Raw genomic sequence first — 16,568 nt, 5'->3', positions numbered from 1 at the left:
GGAACATTTTGAACTCCACCTTTTGGACTTCTATGTCTATTTCTCAATTGGCCGGGAGGAGAAGAAAGGAGTATTATTAATTGATCCTCCGGAAACCCCAACATTTATCACTGTATTCCCAGAACCCAAAAGTGCCAGGAACCTAACAGGGGCTCATTAATATTTGTGGAATGGAAAAAAAGTGACATAGCAAGATTCACACCCAGGTCTTCTGCCTTCCTCCAAGGCCACGCCGCTTTTAAGTTACCCTGTGTGAGAGGGGAAGGCCGGAGAGAGACTAAGGGGGCCAGGGGAGAGCAGCAGAATGGCCTTGATGCCTGGCTCTCCCAAGACAACGTTCTCTGTGGGCCACCGCCCAGGGGCGAAGTTGGCAGCTGCCAGGAGGGAGAGCAGGGGCTGGGCTGGAGAGGTGCAAATATCTGCGCGTTACCCTGCCAGCCACGTCTGATCACAACCCTGTGTGTTTTGACCGAGAAGCTCTACCTGCCTCTCGGGATTGATGTGAAGATTAATGCCTGTTTAGCAAATTACAGCTTCCCCAGCACCTCCTGCTCCTGGGAGAGAAGGCGCCTTGGAAACGGAAAATAAAAACAAACCTCAGCGCTCCGTGTCAAGGCTTGGCCACAGCAATGACAGCTGGGCCCAACTCGACAGAGCGTGGAGGCTTAGCAAAGCGAGGTGAGGCCCAGGGCGCACCAGCAGGAAGGTGGAGGTCCTCAGGCTCTGGGGCACAGGGTCTGAGGGGGTGCGCAGGATGGGGCAAGGCCTTTCTGGAAAGACAATCAAGAGCGGCTAGTGGCCAGGGTCTGCGCCCTCTCAGGGCCAGAAGAGAAAGCGGGATGGTGTGGGGAGGGGAGTCCTGCCCCCATGCTGGAGGGGTGGCTCTGTCTGCCCTGCCACTCTCTGAGGCTGTCTCTGTTGTCTCCAAGGCAGGAAGGCTGATCCCTTTCTTCTGAGGAACTCAGAGGGAGAAACTGGGGATTACGGCGACTTTCGTTCCACTTGAGGTGAGAGATGGATTGTCGAGATTGTGGTAAATGAATCCTCAGCTGATCGTGTGTGAATAAAGGGCCCACCGGGAAGGCCAGGGACAGGTCCGAAGGGAAAGAGCCTACAGCAGGCACAGGTGTGGCCCCGATGGCCCCGCACTCCCAGTGTCTGCACATCAGCAGGGTCCTCTGTGCGCTCGGGTGACCTCCGTTGGACAGGAGGGCCTGCTCCTGGCCCCACGCAGGCCAAGCTCTCAGCAGGTGCCCACAGGAGTCAGAAGATAATTAGTCAGCTTTTGGCCCCGAGGTAGGGGACTCGGAGACAGGCGTGTTGAACGCCGTGGCCTGTGGCAGTTATTCCCTTGATAATGCAACCTTCCCTTTCCTGGCTGGCCTCCCCTATACCACTGAGTTTCCTCCCCAACAAACCAGTTAAGCTCAAATCTTGCTCTGAGTCTGCTTCTGAGGGAGCCCAAACTAGGTCAGAATGGAAAGAAGGGATTTGAGGAAGCAAGAGTCTGGAAAACACCACAGGGCCATAAACAAATCAAGTGGTTGCCACTTAGGAGAAAAAAGACATTATGTCCATGCTCATCAAAATCTCTCTCTCTCTTTTTTAAATTCCATCTTCTCCCCCTTATGAACAGTCTCTATTTTTCCAGAACTGCAACAAGGTGCTAACAGAACTTGTCCATCTGTGAGTGAAAAGATTTCCTGGTGACAGGAGTCCAGCTGTGACCAGCCTGGAGTGACTCTGGCTGCCACATGCTGCTGACTGCCCTGGGCTGGGCCACTCACAAGGTGGGCACCACACAGGGTGGCCACCCAGCAGGCTGGAGACACAGAGCCTTATCTATGGATCAGCTTCTCCTCGCTCCTTCCACCCTCTTCTAGACTTAAGTCAGGTCTCGAACCCGGGCCTTTCTGGCTTCTGAGCCCACACCTATGCTTTTCCTCACCAAACCTCACAACTGCTCCTCTAGGAGTCTGAAGGGCCAGACACCAGGTCAAATCATGGACACCAGGGGAGCAGCTGGTTGCCTTGCATCTTGGAAGGTCAATGTCCCTATCTGTAGAGAATTCCCCAAATTCTTCTGCTCCAGGAGATAATGGCCCATCATGGGCTGGAAGGCCCCAAGTGTGGGCTCGGCATTATTTCCAGGGAACTGAGGTAGCTGGTTTCTGAGGGATTCAGGCTGTCCTGTGGGCAAATCCAGCCCCACCCCCACCAGCCCTGATTCTGTGAGGCCAACTGGCTGTTCTATTAGCTTCTTCTGCAGAAGAAACTACCACAGTCCTGAGCAGCTAGAAACAACTGATTCTTTCTATTTTACAATTTCATAGGTGAGGAATTTGGGTGGGGTTGATGGCACAACTCTTCTGCTTCTGGAGGCTTTCCTCTCGTATCTAGAACTTCAGCAGGGCTGCTTGCCAGGTTGGTCTCAGAGTGAGCTTTCCAGCATGAGGTCTCAGAGTAGTCACGCTTCTTACCTGAGGACCCTGGACTCCCAAATGAATGTTCCAGAGAATCAGGAGGAAGCTTCATGACCTTGTATAACTGAACGCCTCAGAGGTTACAAAGGGTGCTTCAGCAGTCACAGCCCACCCAGGTTCAAGGGGAGAGGCCATAAATCCCACCTCCCATTGGAAGGAGCGTCAAAGACTTTAAGGCCATGTTTTAAAAGTGTTATAAGAACCCAGCTGTCCAAGTTTGGCTTCGGCACTCCAAGCCACAGCCCTTTTTCCACACGCCTTCTCTCCTTGACCCCCGCCGCTCTCCCACCAGCAAGATAGCCAATGTTCACCTTCTCTCTCAGGAAATACTCTTTCATCTTAAGTGTCAGGGTCTTCATGAGTTACTCCCCAGAGGGGCATTTTTACGTGAAAATTGTGGCCTCAGAATGGTGTGGCATACCTAAAGGAATGCATTGCTAATGGTGGAATTTCAGGCATTTACCACAGGACAGTAGGGGATACATTTTTCGACCAAGGGACTTTCCTGCTGCAGACAGCTGGCCGCTCAATCTGCCCTCAGCCCATAAACACCAAACTGTGGCCACAGGGGGCCCTCACAGCAGCCTGGACAGCAGCTTTCGCATGGCGGTTCCCCGGCCTGAGAATCAATACTCAGCTTGTCGAAGGGGAAGAGGTGAGGTTTCTGGACCACGCTGGTGGCCAGCTCAGAGCTACCCAGGTGCAGTGCCGCACGGTGTAAGGGGCGAGAATGAAGGTGCTGATGTGCATAGAACTCAAGTTTGTTGGACAGTTAAAATATTTATGTACCACTGGCTCCCTCAGAGCATCCCATTTCATTTTCCTCATTATTTTGTTTCTCAGCACTAACCTGTACATTAGCAACAACTGCTACTGCTGCTAAGTCGCTTCAGTCGTGTCCGACTCTGTGCGACCCCATAGATGGCAGCCCACCAGGCTCCCCCGTCCCTGGGATTCTCCAGGCAAGAACACTGGAGTGGGTTGCCATTTCCTTCTCCAATGCATGAAAGTGAAAAGTGAAAGTGAAATCGCTCAGTCTCGTCCGACTCTTACCAACCCCATGGACTGCAGCCTACCAGGCTCCTTTGTCCATGGGATTTTCCAGGCAAAAGTACTGGAGTGGGGTGCCATTAGCAACAAAGACCATGTCAAAAAGAAAAGGAATAATGACCTGATGCCAGGTGGCACGAGTGGTAAAGAACCTGCCTGCCAATGCAGGAGACATAAGAGACTCGGGTTCGATCTCTGGGTCAGGAAGATCCCCTGGAGGAAGGCATGGCAACCCACTCCAGTATTCTTGCCTGGAGAATCCAATGGACAAAGGAGCCTGGCGGGATATAGTCCATGGGGTCGCAAAGAATTGGACATGACTGAAGCAACTTAGCACACATGCACAATAATGCTAATTTTGGGGAGCAGAGCAGAGAGGACCCCACACTCCATCTCCTGCTTCTGCTGCTGCTTCTCCCTTTCCCTCCCTCCCTTCATGTCTCTCTCTCTCTTTCCATATCACATAAAGACTTATTTATCATATTAGTTTTCTTGCCTTGGTTTGGCCTGATGTCAGGATGAAGTGGGTATGGCTGGTACATTTCAATTTTTTCAGATAACTCTCACACATTTCCACACAGGTTCCTTTTAACATATCCCATCCCCACCCCTCCTTTCAAAACAAAGCTCGGAGTGCTTAGTTTCATGGGGGAGAGGCATCTGGGAGGTTCTGAGAGAAGGCAGCAAAGATATTATGAGTCACTTTAAGTTAACACTTTACTACACGTGGACACTGTTCTAGTATGTAAGTGCTAAATGTTTTCCATGTATTGGCTCCACTGAACTGTCATGACAGTCTGGGAGGCAAGCCCCAGAATGATCCCTACCTGACAAAGGAGGATTCTCAGACCTGGTGAGGTTAAGCAAACAGCCTGAAGACAGAGAGCGGGGAGGCGGCAGAGGGGAGAGTTGAACCCAGGTGGTCTGTGGGTATTGTCTGTTGATCCAGTAGACCACGTACTGATTCTGGTCCTCTGCCTTTGGCCTGTACTCCTAGGATGATTCCAGGCAACTTTAGGTCAAGGCTGATTTCAAATAGATGAGGGGCCTGGTGCTGAGGTGAGAAGGAAGTAACTCAGAAGGCTGGCCTGGAGGGTACAGCCAAGGGCGACTCTGCTTTGGGAGCATGAGGGGCTCTGGACTGCTTGGAAAACAAAATCAAAGACCCCTGTTGCCAAATAGAGGAGAGATGTTTGGACAGTGAAAACAGCGAGCTCTGCTTGACCCTGTAACCATAAGGAGCACACCCTGAGCCTCCTCTTCTAGACAGAATTCTTCTAGGAACATTCCTCCCAAGCCACACAGAGGCTGCCTGTGTCATTAACCCTGGAAGGGCCAGACCCCTGATACATGCTCTGTGATTCAGCAAAGCAGACAGCTTCTGCCTGGACTTCATTTTGCGAATGGTGCCAGTGTTTGAGAGTTATTTCCAGGTCTTGGTAAAAAGGACATTGCTAGGAGCCAGGAAATCTGGGGTCTGGTTCCCCCTCTTTGCTATAACTTGCCATGGGATCTTGGGCATCTCACCTCTCCCTTAACCTGAGTTTCTGTTTCTTCATCTAGAAACTTGTATTATTTGACTTCCACGTTCCCACCAGCCCTGAAATCTTACAATTCTCACATGAATCACCAAGGTGAGTCACCAAAACCTCTCAAACCCCAGGATCAACTTAAGCTTGGAGAGAGTAAGAGAGCAGAGAGGGAAGATGTTGATGTAAGCTAGGCAGTCTGGAAGCAGGACAAGTGGATGAAGTTGTAGGAGTCTCAGTCTGAAGGAGCATCAAACCCTGCCCCCTCACCCATGCGTCTCTGCCTTATAGATTAGGAGTCAAAAATCCCTTTAATGGGGACACATCTCCCATTAAGGAATGATTTCCATCCAGAAAGATGTAAGTGCAAATCCTCCAGACAGAGAATTACTTCACAGTTAACTTTAGACTAAAGTGTAAATGACTGCCACAAAATATATTTTTAAAAGTAGGTCTTGACAGTTGGGAGCCTGGGTCTAAGAGCTTGAAGACAGAGGGGTGAAAGAGCAACTGAAAGAGCAGAGGCTACAAGAGTCCAGTAGCACGCTTAGTCTACAGCCCAAACCTGCTTTATACACTCCTATCCCCCATTTCCTCGCTCTAATGCAGGGGCCATGTTGGGGAGATTTCTGGTTTCAAGAACCAGAGAGGAGAGTCCAAACAAGCTGAGATACTGGGAGGCACCTGGAAGGGCTGTGTCTGCCAAGCCTGCCTTGTGTCCGGGTAAGCAGCCAGAAAGACGACCTTGTTTCCTCAAGGGCTGGGGAGCGAGACACGGTGCCCAGCTGGCTTGGAGCCCAAGGCAAAGGGGCGCGGGGAGGGGAGCCAGGATGTGCTGAGCTGGCAGGCTGGGCATTGCCCATGCACAGCCCTGCATACATTTTGTGCCTTCAATGTCCTCACCTTGGAGAAAAGTAGTAGCTTGTGCTCTAACCAGCTGTCCCCGTGTGTGATGTTTCACTTGATTTACTAAAGGGGAAAAACATTTGTTTCTCAACGCAGACATCCAAGTGAGCCCTGTGTGATGAATGACACAGGAATCAGCACAGAGGCTGCCGGAGTCCCAGTCCTGTTGGCGACCAGCATGCTCTGAGCCTCAAGGAGGGAGGGAAGCAGGGACCGGAGCCCAGGCACCCCTGAGCACAGACAGAGCCAGGGGAGGAGGAGGTTGGAATCAGCTGTGTCTATTCCCAAAGTCCAGACTCATGCAGACTCAGGCAGGGGATGTGGGGCAGCATCAGGTCTGAGAAATCCTTAGTGGAGCATCAGCCATGGGGGCCTTACCAGGCAGGAATATAATTTATGCTGTTGTGAGGCTTGGTGTGAAGATACACATCCAGCACTTAGGATACACAGCGAGCACTCAAAAACTGATACTGCCGCTAATAACTATCCTCTCCAGCAGGAATGAACTTCTGGGGGGAATGAGGGCTGTGGGTGCCCCCAGCTGTCCCCCTCCCACCTTCCTCAGCCCCCGCCCCACCCCTCAGCTTCAGTTCTTTGCCTCTTGTTCCTCTAAACCCACTTGGAAAGGCTGGCTTTGCTGTATCGCCTGGCTGAGCCCCAGGTTCACAGCACTCACCTAGACCTGGGCTCAAGGTAGGAGGGACAGAGCTGGCTTCAGCCACCAGCATCAGGTCAGGAGCTTCCTGAGGACCGGGGCGGGGAGGGACTCCTCTCAGTCAAGCCAGGGGCTAGAAGAGCCTCAGGTGCAAAATGCATGCTTAATAACCAGCAATACAGGCGCCACAGGGAAACTATGAAGAAGCACTGCGGTGATGTCCCTTGTACCAGCGGAGAATTCCACGGTTTTTATTCTGGTCCCCAACACAAAGGCCACGAGGGGCTGTCGCGCTCTGGCTTAGGGGCTCCACGGGCGAAGCAGATCCTGCGAGTTCCCACGGAGTGGAATTTGCTCCTCCTGGTTTACGTGGTTACGCTCACAGAACGAAAGGATTCTTCCAGAGCAATGTCATTTTAACAGCGCAGTGGTAAGAAGCAGCACGAGGCCAACTCCAGCCTCCCATTTATGAAAACAATAGCTCAAGTTTATGGTATTAACAGTTATCACAGGCACTTCATTTGTCCCGATGCCCCCTCTCCACAAGCATATAAATATATACACATAAACACACACAAATATGCACATATAGTACACACACATATTTATACACACACACATAAATACACATACACACATCCAAACACCAAGCACAAACTCACAGAAATGCATACACAAACGCACACACAGAAGCACAGATACACCCACATACACACATGGAATAAAGCAGACAAATACAACCTGCTCTTTAGGAAGTGACTATGGATGGAGCCTCTTAATGGCATTGGGATATGTGTGTGTGTGTTCATTCATGTCCGACTCTTTGTGACCCTGTGAACTATAGCCCGCCAGGCTCCCCTGTCCATGGGGATCCTCCAGGCAAGAATCCTGGAGGTCAAGTCATGCTTCCTCTGGATGCTCTAGGGAAGAATCCTTTGCCTCTTCCAGCTTCTGGTGGCTGTCTGGATTCTTTGTAGCTGTATCACTCTCATCTCTGCCTGCGTCTTCACGTGGCCCTCTCATCTCTGTGTTTCCTCCTCCTCTGTCTGTTATAAGGGCATCTATCACTGTATTTAGGGCCCACCTCAGTAATCCAGGATGATCTCATCTCATCTCTTTAACTTAATTACATCTATAAAGCCTCTTTTGCCAAACCAGGTCCCACGTACAGATTCCAGGCATAGCTTTTGGGAAGCCACCATCCAACTCATTACAGAAGGGCTGTTGTGATAACTCTAGGCGGGGTCTCCAGAACTCCAAAAATGACTCCCAGAAGCCTGCAATTGTGACCTGCTAGTGGGGGAGGGCCAACATCTTTGCCATAGGAGCCCCCAAAGGAACAGTTGTCTTTAAAAATCTATTGCTGGAGCTCAGAGCTTGGAATTAAGAAACTGTCTCTGCTGCTACAGCAACTGTCTCAGGACACTAACAAAACTGGTGAGTGGGAACTGGTATGCTGCTGTGGAAAATTCTGTGTCTTCTTGAGCCCATCAGTAGTGACTCAGTTACCTACACAGAATAGGTCGTTGTGGTGGACTCCTGTTTGTTGTCTATCTGGTATTTACTCTCTTTAATTTCCAGGAAAACCCTTCTGATTTTCACTTGCAGAGCCACTGTGTACCAGCTATCAATGGCTGTGTAACAAAACTCTTCCCAAACTGCATGACTTCAAGCAACAATAAGCATTATTTCCCATAATTCTGTGAGTATGCTCAACTGGGTGATTCTTCTGATCCTTGTGGTGTCTGGAGGCCCAGCTGGTCTTGTTACCGAATCCAAGCTTGCTCTGCTTGGTGCATGAGAGGCCAGTGAGTCCAAGAGACGAGATGTTGAGGCAAGGAATATGACTTTATTCAAAAAGCCAGCTGACTGAGACGATAGCAGACTAACATCTCAAAATAACCATCTTGTCAGGGTCTGGATGCCAGGTTCTTTTATGGATCGGAGATGGGGGAGGTGAGGAAACAAAGTAAAAAAGACCATTTAATTCTTGCAAGTATCTCCTAGAATGGCAATCCTCAGGCAGGGGGGATGTGTTAGTTTCATTTTTCTTACAGTCATTCGCAGGTGAGCACTTTAATTTAAGGGTCAGGCAGAGGGGGGCAGGATTCTCTGACACAGGCCATTATGTATGATTATAAAAGTCACAGAAACAGATCTAGCATGGAAGAGTCAAAACTGACTCTTCCCTGTTACAATCTGGACTGTTTCAGATGGCTCCAACCACACAGCTGGCAGGTTATGCTGGGTGCTGGCAGGGAGTCCAGCTGAGGATACTGGCCAGGGCTCCAAGATTCTCCCCAATGTGGGCCTCTCCACCCGGCTGCTTAAGCTTCCTTAGAGCATTCCGTGAGGGCACATTCCACACATGCAAAAGCAGTATCCACAGATTTCTTAAGGTCCAGCCTTGAAATTTACCATATTTTTTTGCGGTTAAAACAAGGTTTAAGGCTGGCCTAGATTCAAGGGGAAGGGAAATGGGCTCTACCTCTCAATGGGAGGAGTGGAAAAGAAGTTGTAGGCAGCTTTCATCTGCCACTCACCCCTAACTGCTCCCAAACCATGGGGTTCCCGTGGAGCTGACACCCCTGCCTGGAGTGGCTCTTGACTCATGCCAACCTATTGGAACATCTTTTCGTCAGCAACAGTGACTGGACCAGGAATGGTCACCTGATGCCAGTCAGGTCAGAATAGCAATCAGACTCACTCAGGGGACGTTCACTAGAGCTCTCAGGAAAATATCCTCTTTACTTTCCAGGCCAAACTTGAACCAGAGTAAACATGAGGAGACGCTGCCGCCATCTTACCATCAGTAGAGAGCCTAAGGATGAAGCCAGGGCAACAGACAGGGAGAAGCTGAGTCTCGATGACACTGTCTAATTTCTGAACACAGCAAAGTCTCGTCTGACTTGGACTGCTGGTGGGTATCCCCAGGCTGATCCTGCTACCCTGGAAATGTGCCAGGGAAATCGGTTGAGGCTCTTCCTGTCCTTCCTCATCACCCACTGCCAGGTGGCATGAGAGAATAAAAACAAACCTCAGGTGGAATTTGGCCAGGTGGATGGATGGTCATTAGGAAGCAGGTACAAGGACAGCACTGTGACCTGTTCCTGCAGGCCTGGTAACGTCCTGCTCATCCGCAGGTTCTCCGATAGGCACTCTGTATGCAGGGCTCCTTCTGACAGTGATCCTCTCTTGGCGGGGTCAGCCAAATTTCGGGGGGCTCAGGCACCACAGTCCTCTGAAGATGGGGACGTGGCAGGGGGCCAAATGGAACTCCGGATTAGAGCATGGTACTGAGGGTGCCAGGGGTCCGTAATCTTTTTTTTTTTTAATTATCGAACTATAGTTGATTCACCATGTTGTGTTAGTTTCGGGTGTCCAGTAAAGTGACTCGGTTATACATATACATGTATTCTTTCTCAGATTCTTTTCCATTATAGTTTATTATAAGAAACCGAATATAGTTTCCCATGTTACATAGGACCTTGTTCTTAAATCATATATCTTAATATTTCTAAGATACCTCTGCTAATTCAAAGAGCTTCTGATGTAGATTTTTTATCTTTTTGGTGTAGATTTGATCTGGTAGCCACTTCTGGGGAGAAGGCAATGGCACCCCACTCCAGTACTCTTGCCTGGAAAATCCCATGGGCGGAGGAGCCTGGTAGGCTGCAGTCCATGGGGTCGCAAAGAGTTGGACACGACTGAGCGACTTCACTTTCACTTTTCACTGTCATGCATTGGAGAAGGAAATGGCAACCCACTCCGGTGTTCTTGCCCGGAGAATCCCAGGGACGGGGGAGCCTGGTGGGCCCCCGTCTGTGGGGTCGCACAGAGTTGGATACGACTGAAGCGACTTAGCAGCAGCAGCCACTTCTGGAGTCTAGGTTCCTGATTAGTTTGTTCCAAATGCTAATTAACTGTGCCTAGGGCTGCCGTCTATGGGGTCGCACAGAGTCAGATATGACTGAAGCGACTTAGCAGCAGCAGCAGCAGCAGCAGGGTAGGTGTTGGGAAAGGAAATGGCAGCCCACTCCAGTATTCTTGCTGAGAAATCCCATGGACAGAGGAGCCTGGTGGGCTACAGACCATGGGGTCGCAGTCAGACACAACAGTGACTAAACAAAAAACAAAAACAGAAGAGCTATACTTACACATACACACATCACTCTGTACACACAGAGATGTTTTACACTGACTTGTCACACAGATAATATAGCACCATTCTAAAGGGATGAGATGCCACATACGACCTTTTTATAAGAAGCTCACCCTTTCTTTGATTTCACCAAGAAGGAAGGCAGATGACTAACAATGAAATCTTTAAGCCCATCAGGGGCAGCTCTGTGATGTGAGGGACTTAGGGAATCTCATTCTGGGGTCCTTGAAAGACTACAGGGAGGCCCCAGAATATCTAGGGATCATCGGAATCATAAGGAAAATTATCTGTGTCAATGCATGTGTGCATTCAGGGTGTGGAGGTAGGGAGAGGGTAGAAGCTTCTATCAGATTCTAAAGAGAGTCTTGAGCCCCTGGAAGTGTTAAGAGTCTCTGAACTTGGCACAGTTGGGCAGAGCAGGTGTAAAGAGAGGACCTGGGCAAGCTTTAGCAATTTCCCAGTGGAGTCAGATCTACCAGTCTAGGACTTGTGCTCTGCAAAGGAGATTTCGAAATAATGATGCAGGGTCAGAGAGTGGGTTAAACATTGAGCGTTTGAGAAGCAAAAATGTTTTAAATTTTTTTATTTTTAATTTTCAAAGTTTTCAACTGTCGAAAAAACCATGGCATATAAAATGGACCAAGCATTTTTTAAGGGGACAATGTTAAATAGATTTCCTGAGCTAGTTCCTTTTTGTGACTGACGTTTTACTTAGCATAACATCCTTGGGGTTCATCCACATGGTAGCACATGTCAGAATTTCCTTCTTTTCTAAGGCTGAATGACATTCCAATGTGTGGACAGGCCACACTTTGTTCTATCCATTCATCCTTTGATGGACACTTGTGTTGCATCCACCTCTTGGCTACTATGAATAATGCTGCTATGAACATGGATGTGAAAAATCTCCCTTCTCTGCTTTCAAAACTTTTGCATAAATACCCAGAAGTGGAATTGCTGGATCACCTGGTGGTTCTATTTTTAATTTTTGAGAAACTGCCATACTGTTTTCTAGAGTGGTAGTGACTAACACTTTCACTTCACTTTCAGAAGCCATAGTGTTTTTAGCTGAACCTAGGGTCACTCAGAGAGTAAGGCACAGAAATTCTGGTCTCCTTCAAAATGGTTTTTTGTTTTGGTATGTGAAGGCAGTACGGGGTCATGATTAGGAGCAGGGCAAACAGAGCTGGGTTCGAATCTCAGTTCCATGAACAACTGGCTTTTTGACAATCTCTTTAGGTCATGATCTACTCAGCTATGAAAAGCATAATAGTGGTATTTGGTTCGTGAGGCATCATAAGGATTAATTAAGATCACATACAGGTTACTAAGGATGGAAACTCAGGGTGGCTGGTGCTTTTGTTCAGAAAAACACATCAACACTTTCATGAAGAAAAATCAGAGCAGAGCAGCATCTGGAATGGAGAAGTTGGAATACAGGGGGAATAAATTGCTCTGGAACTGGAATATTGAGAAACTGGGCTTTTCCACAGGCAGTCTGGGACTCCTCCAGGCTGAGACAAGAGAGTTGGAAGGAGAAAGATCTCAAGAGGGAGAGGAAGGAAACTGCAAAATGGCAGACCTCCGAGCCCTCGGTGAGAGAGGCCAGAGATGAATATCTAACAAGTGCAATCAGCCAGGAAATTGTGGGATGTTTAATTTGAAGTTGCTTCTGAGCATGAGCTACCTTGGTGATGGACAAGGAAGCCTGGCGTGCAGCAGTCCATAGGGTTGCAAAGAGTCGGACACAACTGAGTGACTGAACTGAACTCTGAGCATGAGCCCTTAGAGAACTCTTTCTTGGTTTGCTATGGAATTCTGGGTCTCACAGATGTGAGACCTATAGGTGTTCAAAGCCAGGCACTTGGGAGACTCATTCCTTAAGGAGAAGCTCCAGGCTTGTATGTTCCCTCCTGATGGTGGGTTGCCATGCCAGGGTGGGGTTTATGGTGACACTGTGTCTCAGCCTTTCCTTCCCCTTTATGTTTTTGCCTCACTGCACAGCTTATGGGATCTTAGTCTCCCAACCAAGGATTGAACCCAGGGCCCCGGCAGTGGAAGTACCAAGTCCTAACCACTGGACCACCAGGCAATTCCCATCCTTCCCTCCTTGATGTGGCTCTTGCCTGGTTTGCTGATGTAAAGGAGCTGCTCAGCTACATTTCTGTGGAAATGGTTCCATATGGAGCTGTAGATTTGGCGTGTCCAAGGGAGGAGGGATGTTCAGGATCGTCCTATGGTGCCATGTTGGACCCCATCCTGAGGTAACTCCTCATCCTTCACTGTCCTGTGACTGCCCATCAGCAGCCTCGAATCTTCAGTAGACGGCTTCTACATTCCATAGGCTGGGGGACGTGCCCCCATTTTAATTTCACAAATGCTTATATTCACTGTTGACTGTGTGTCAGGCACGGTTAGAATCACTTCCCGAATGCTGACCCTCACATCAACCAGAGGACGAAACAGGCACAGGGCAGGGAAGTAACTCGTCCAAGGTCTCCAGGCTGTTCAGGGGTAATGCAGGGATTCTACCCTAGGCGGCACAGCCCTAGAGTCCCTGCTCCCAGCTACTCTGCTGTGCTTGCATGAAGGATGGGCAGCAGGAGCTGGGGGAGGGAGGTGATTTGCATGTACACCTGAGACTCTTCAGACACATCCTTCAAGAACAGGGGCCTCCCCTGGATATGAAGGAAGAGAACTCGGGGCTGTCTGATGACACGGGCCTGGCATCAGCCTGTGCTCAGTACAGAAGATCACTGCTCAGCATTAGCAGCCCTCCCACCCGCTTCTGACCACGTCCCTCCTGTGAACTGCACACCTCTGGCAACAAGGTCAGAATTCAACTTCCCACTTCTGCTGGGGTGCCCAGGAGGCCAGCTCCCTTTGCCACACCTCTCCCCAGATGCCAGGGCTCACAGCTCCTGGAATGGAATGGTCCCCATACAGCAGAGAGAGCATCCCCGGAGGCCAGGTGACTCCTGGGCCCTCCTGGAGGGCAGACCTCTCCCTAGGTCGCCCCCTCATAAGTGTGGTTGCTGAGCTGACTGATAATTGTCTGGGCTTTTCCTTGCTTGATGCCCATGGGTGGCCTTGGGGTGGGAACTGGGTAGGGAGTGGCAGTCAGAAGCTCTCACCAGGGCTCAGATCCTAAACTGGTGTTTTTGTACACGCATGCATGTGTGTGTAAGTGTGTGTGTGAGGGGTGGCATCCCTGTCCCTGCGTCCCACCTTCGATGACAAAGGAAAACAAAGAAGATGAACAGGAAAAACCAGAGAAAGAGGGAAAAGGAAATGACTTCTCTCCTTCCTCTCTATCCTTGCGACCGCTGCTGCTTCCAGCCTCGTCTAGACTCTCTGATGGTTCAAGCCCCCAGGGAACATCTGGGGCACCTTTCTCTGCACCTTAAGGTAAGATCAAGTAGGCAGCCAGCAAGCAGAAAATAGCTCTAGAGGAGAATAAAGAACTATGTTGATGCTTTTAAAATTTGTTTTCTGCACAGGCTGATGATCAGGTAAACACTGTAAGTGTTCACGAGTGGGCAGAGCGACCAAATTATAGAAAACACTCCCTGTGTGTGCTGTGGACCCATTCCCAGCCTCCTCCTCAATTCCTCCTACCTTCAAAATTAATTTCATCAGCCGGAAGGAAGAGCCTGAAGATCTCAGGAGTGCGTGCTCTCAAAACAAGTTGTTTTTCATCTGAAAATCAGGAGAATTTGGCTCGAAAAAACAACTGCCTATGGCACGAACGTGGCAGCGGGATGTGGGCATGTGAAACAGGATGGTAGGGTTCTTCCTGAAGATACTGACTCTGGGGGAAGGCCCTTCTGCTGCAGTAGCCTCAGCACCCAGCACACAGGAGCCCCCCACAAATGCACTGAGACCCCCGGGGAGAATCGCCAGGCAGGCAGGCCCTCTTCAGGCACACTAGGTCTTCACTGCAGACAGTGCCCCCAGGCTTGCTTGAGCCACTCTAGTCCTGTCACCTCCAGTCTTGAGCACCACAGCCACCCTTGGGCCCTGATCTAAAGTGTTCCCTTAGCTTTTGACCTAGCTATTGAACTAGAAAGTAATCCTTCAGATCGATTTTTCCCATTTGCAGAACGATAGAGGCACAAAGCTGCTCACTGCTGCAGTGTCCATAACAGCCCAAAACTGGAAACAACCTAATTGCCCGTTGGAACAGGACTGGCTAAATTGAATCTGATGTGCCCAGACTGTCGAATAATAAACAGTCCTTCAGTATGTGCTGGCAGGGAAAGTTCTGGGAGTAATACTGCTGGCTGCAGAAAGTTCCATGCAGACCAATGTGTGATCATATCATCTCAGTCTTGGTTGGATGTCCCCCAAGGCAGACCTTGAGACAAGAATCTGGGTGCATGTCATTATTTGGGAGGCGATCCAAGAAGCACAGTGGGGAAGAGGGAAGTGAGACGGGGGCAGGGGGATGCCAATAAAGGCTGTGTCAGTGAGTGGGTCCCTGCTGGAGGCAAATGGGGCTTAGTCCCCTGGAGACCCGCTGAGGGTCCATGTGGAACATGCCTCAGGATCATGCCACCAAGGCGCTGGTAAGCCAGGGTATTTATCCATGAACTCTGGCCCCTCATTGATTGAGAGGTATTTATTTCTGGACTCTTACATCTAGCCAATCCCGAGTATCAGCGGGTTATCTTCTTGGCCAGAGATCATCCTGATGCAGAGAGATACAGGAAAAGGTAGGCTTTGACAGAAATGTCTGCAGGTACCTCTGGGAGTTGGTGGGGGAGATCTAGGGGTGGTGAGTGGGTATGACAGACAGCATCTGCTGTGACCCTATTTGCATATCAAAAAAATTTTTAAGACTTCCCTTGCAGTCCAGTGGTTCAGAATCTGCCTGCCAATGCAGGGGACACAGGTTTGATCCCTTGTCCGGGAAGATCCCATGCGTTACGGGGCAACTAAGTCCCTGCGCCACTACTGAGCCCAAGTGACGCAACTACTGAAGCCCACACATCCTAGAGTCCATGTTTCACGACGAGAGAAGTCACTGCGATGAGAGGCCGGCACCCCACAGCTAGAGAGCAGATCCGCTCACCACAGCTAGAGAAAGCCCCCACACAGTAAAGAAGAGCCAGCACAGCCCCCAGAGAAAAAATATTTAAATATATAGATATCATAGATATATTTGGGGAAATTCTAGGGATGTGGGCCTGAAGGCCTAGGGCATATGCTGCAGAGAGGCCTTTTTCACCTTGACCCCTTCTATAGGATTTGCATTAAAAACAAATTCCACATATTCCTGAAATCATTGAAAAGAATGGTTAATCATTTTAAAATTGCTCCCTCCACAGCTACTAAAGCCCCCACTGAATGTTTCTGCCCTCCTTGAGTCTTTTCCAGAACCAAACAATAATTCCTTGCATGTCTTACGTGGATTAAGCATAGCAAAACCCATTTTACCTGCAACACAGGAGACCCCGGTTCAATTCCTGGGGCTAGAGGAGGGATAGGCTACCCACTCCAGTATTCTTGGGCTTCCCTTGTGGCTCAGCTGGTAAAGAATCCACCTTGCAATGCGGGAGACCTGGGTTTGATCCCTGGGTTGGGAAGGTCCCCTGGATAAGGGAAAGGCTACCCACTTCAGTATTCTGGCCTGGAGAATTCAACAGACTGTATAGTCCATGAGGTCGCCAAGAACTGGACATGACTGAGTGACTTTCACTTTCAACCCATCTTACACACAGTATAGAAGCCAAGCTGTATGACTACCCTGGGAGGTGGGAGGTCAAGACCCAACTTTAGTA

At 49.7% G+C, this 16,568-nt stretch overlaps 2 long non-coding RNA genes across 22 annotated transcripts in view; one reads left to right on the top strand and one right to left on the bottom strand.

Moving 5' to 3' along the window:
* The window catches only part of LOC147340181 (uncharacterized), a 274,415-nt gene that overhangs the window by 80,180 nt on the left and 177,667 nt on the right, over positions 1 to 16,568 (bottom strand). The window contains exon 3 of one of the 18 annotated variants that reach the window (XR_015158641.1): positions 14,404 to 14,484. The exons of the other annotated variants lie outside the window; for them this stretch is intronic. This is a non-coding gene — a long non-coding RNA (uncharacterized LOC147340181). The remainder of the gene's footprint in view (positions 1 to 14,403; positions 14,485 to 16,568) is intronic. 18 annotated transcript variants of the gene reach the window in all.
* Positions 269 to 16,069, top strand: LOC147340184 (uncharacterized). 4 transcript variants are annotated; one of them, XR_015158651.1, is made up of 8 exons: positions 269 to 678; positions 934 to 1,007; positions 5,097 to 5,167; positions 5,672 to 5,785; positions 8,232 to 8,325; positions 9,382 to 9,543; positions 12,790 to 14,193; positions 14,286 to 16,069. It is a non-coding gene; the product is annotated as an uncharacterized LOC147340184 (long non-coding RNA). The 4 variants fall into 4 exon arrangements; XR_015158649.1 differs by having other exon boundaries at positions 275 to 678; positions 930 to 1,007; XR_015158650.1 differs by having other exon boundaries at positions 275 to 678; positions 930 to 1,007; positions 8,205 to 8,325.

This window comes from Bos grunniens, chromosome X, assembly GCF_055505025.1.
Source record: "Bos grunniens cultivar Pamir isolate PY7600 chromosome X, Bosgru_T2T1.0, whole genome shotgun sequence".
NCBI classification, from domain to species: Eukaryota; Metazoa; Chordata; class Mammalia; order Artiodactyla; family Bovidae; genus Bos; species Bos grunniens.
This window is presented reverse-complemented; position numbering and strand designations above follow the sequence as displayed.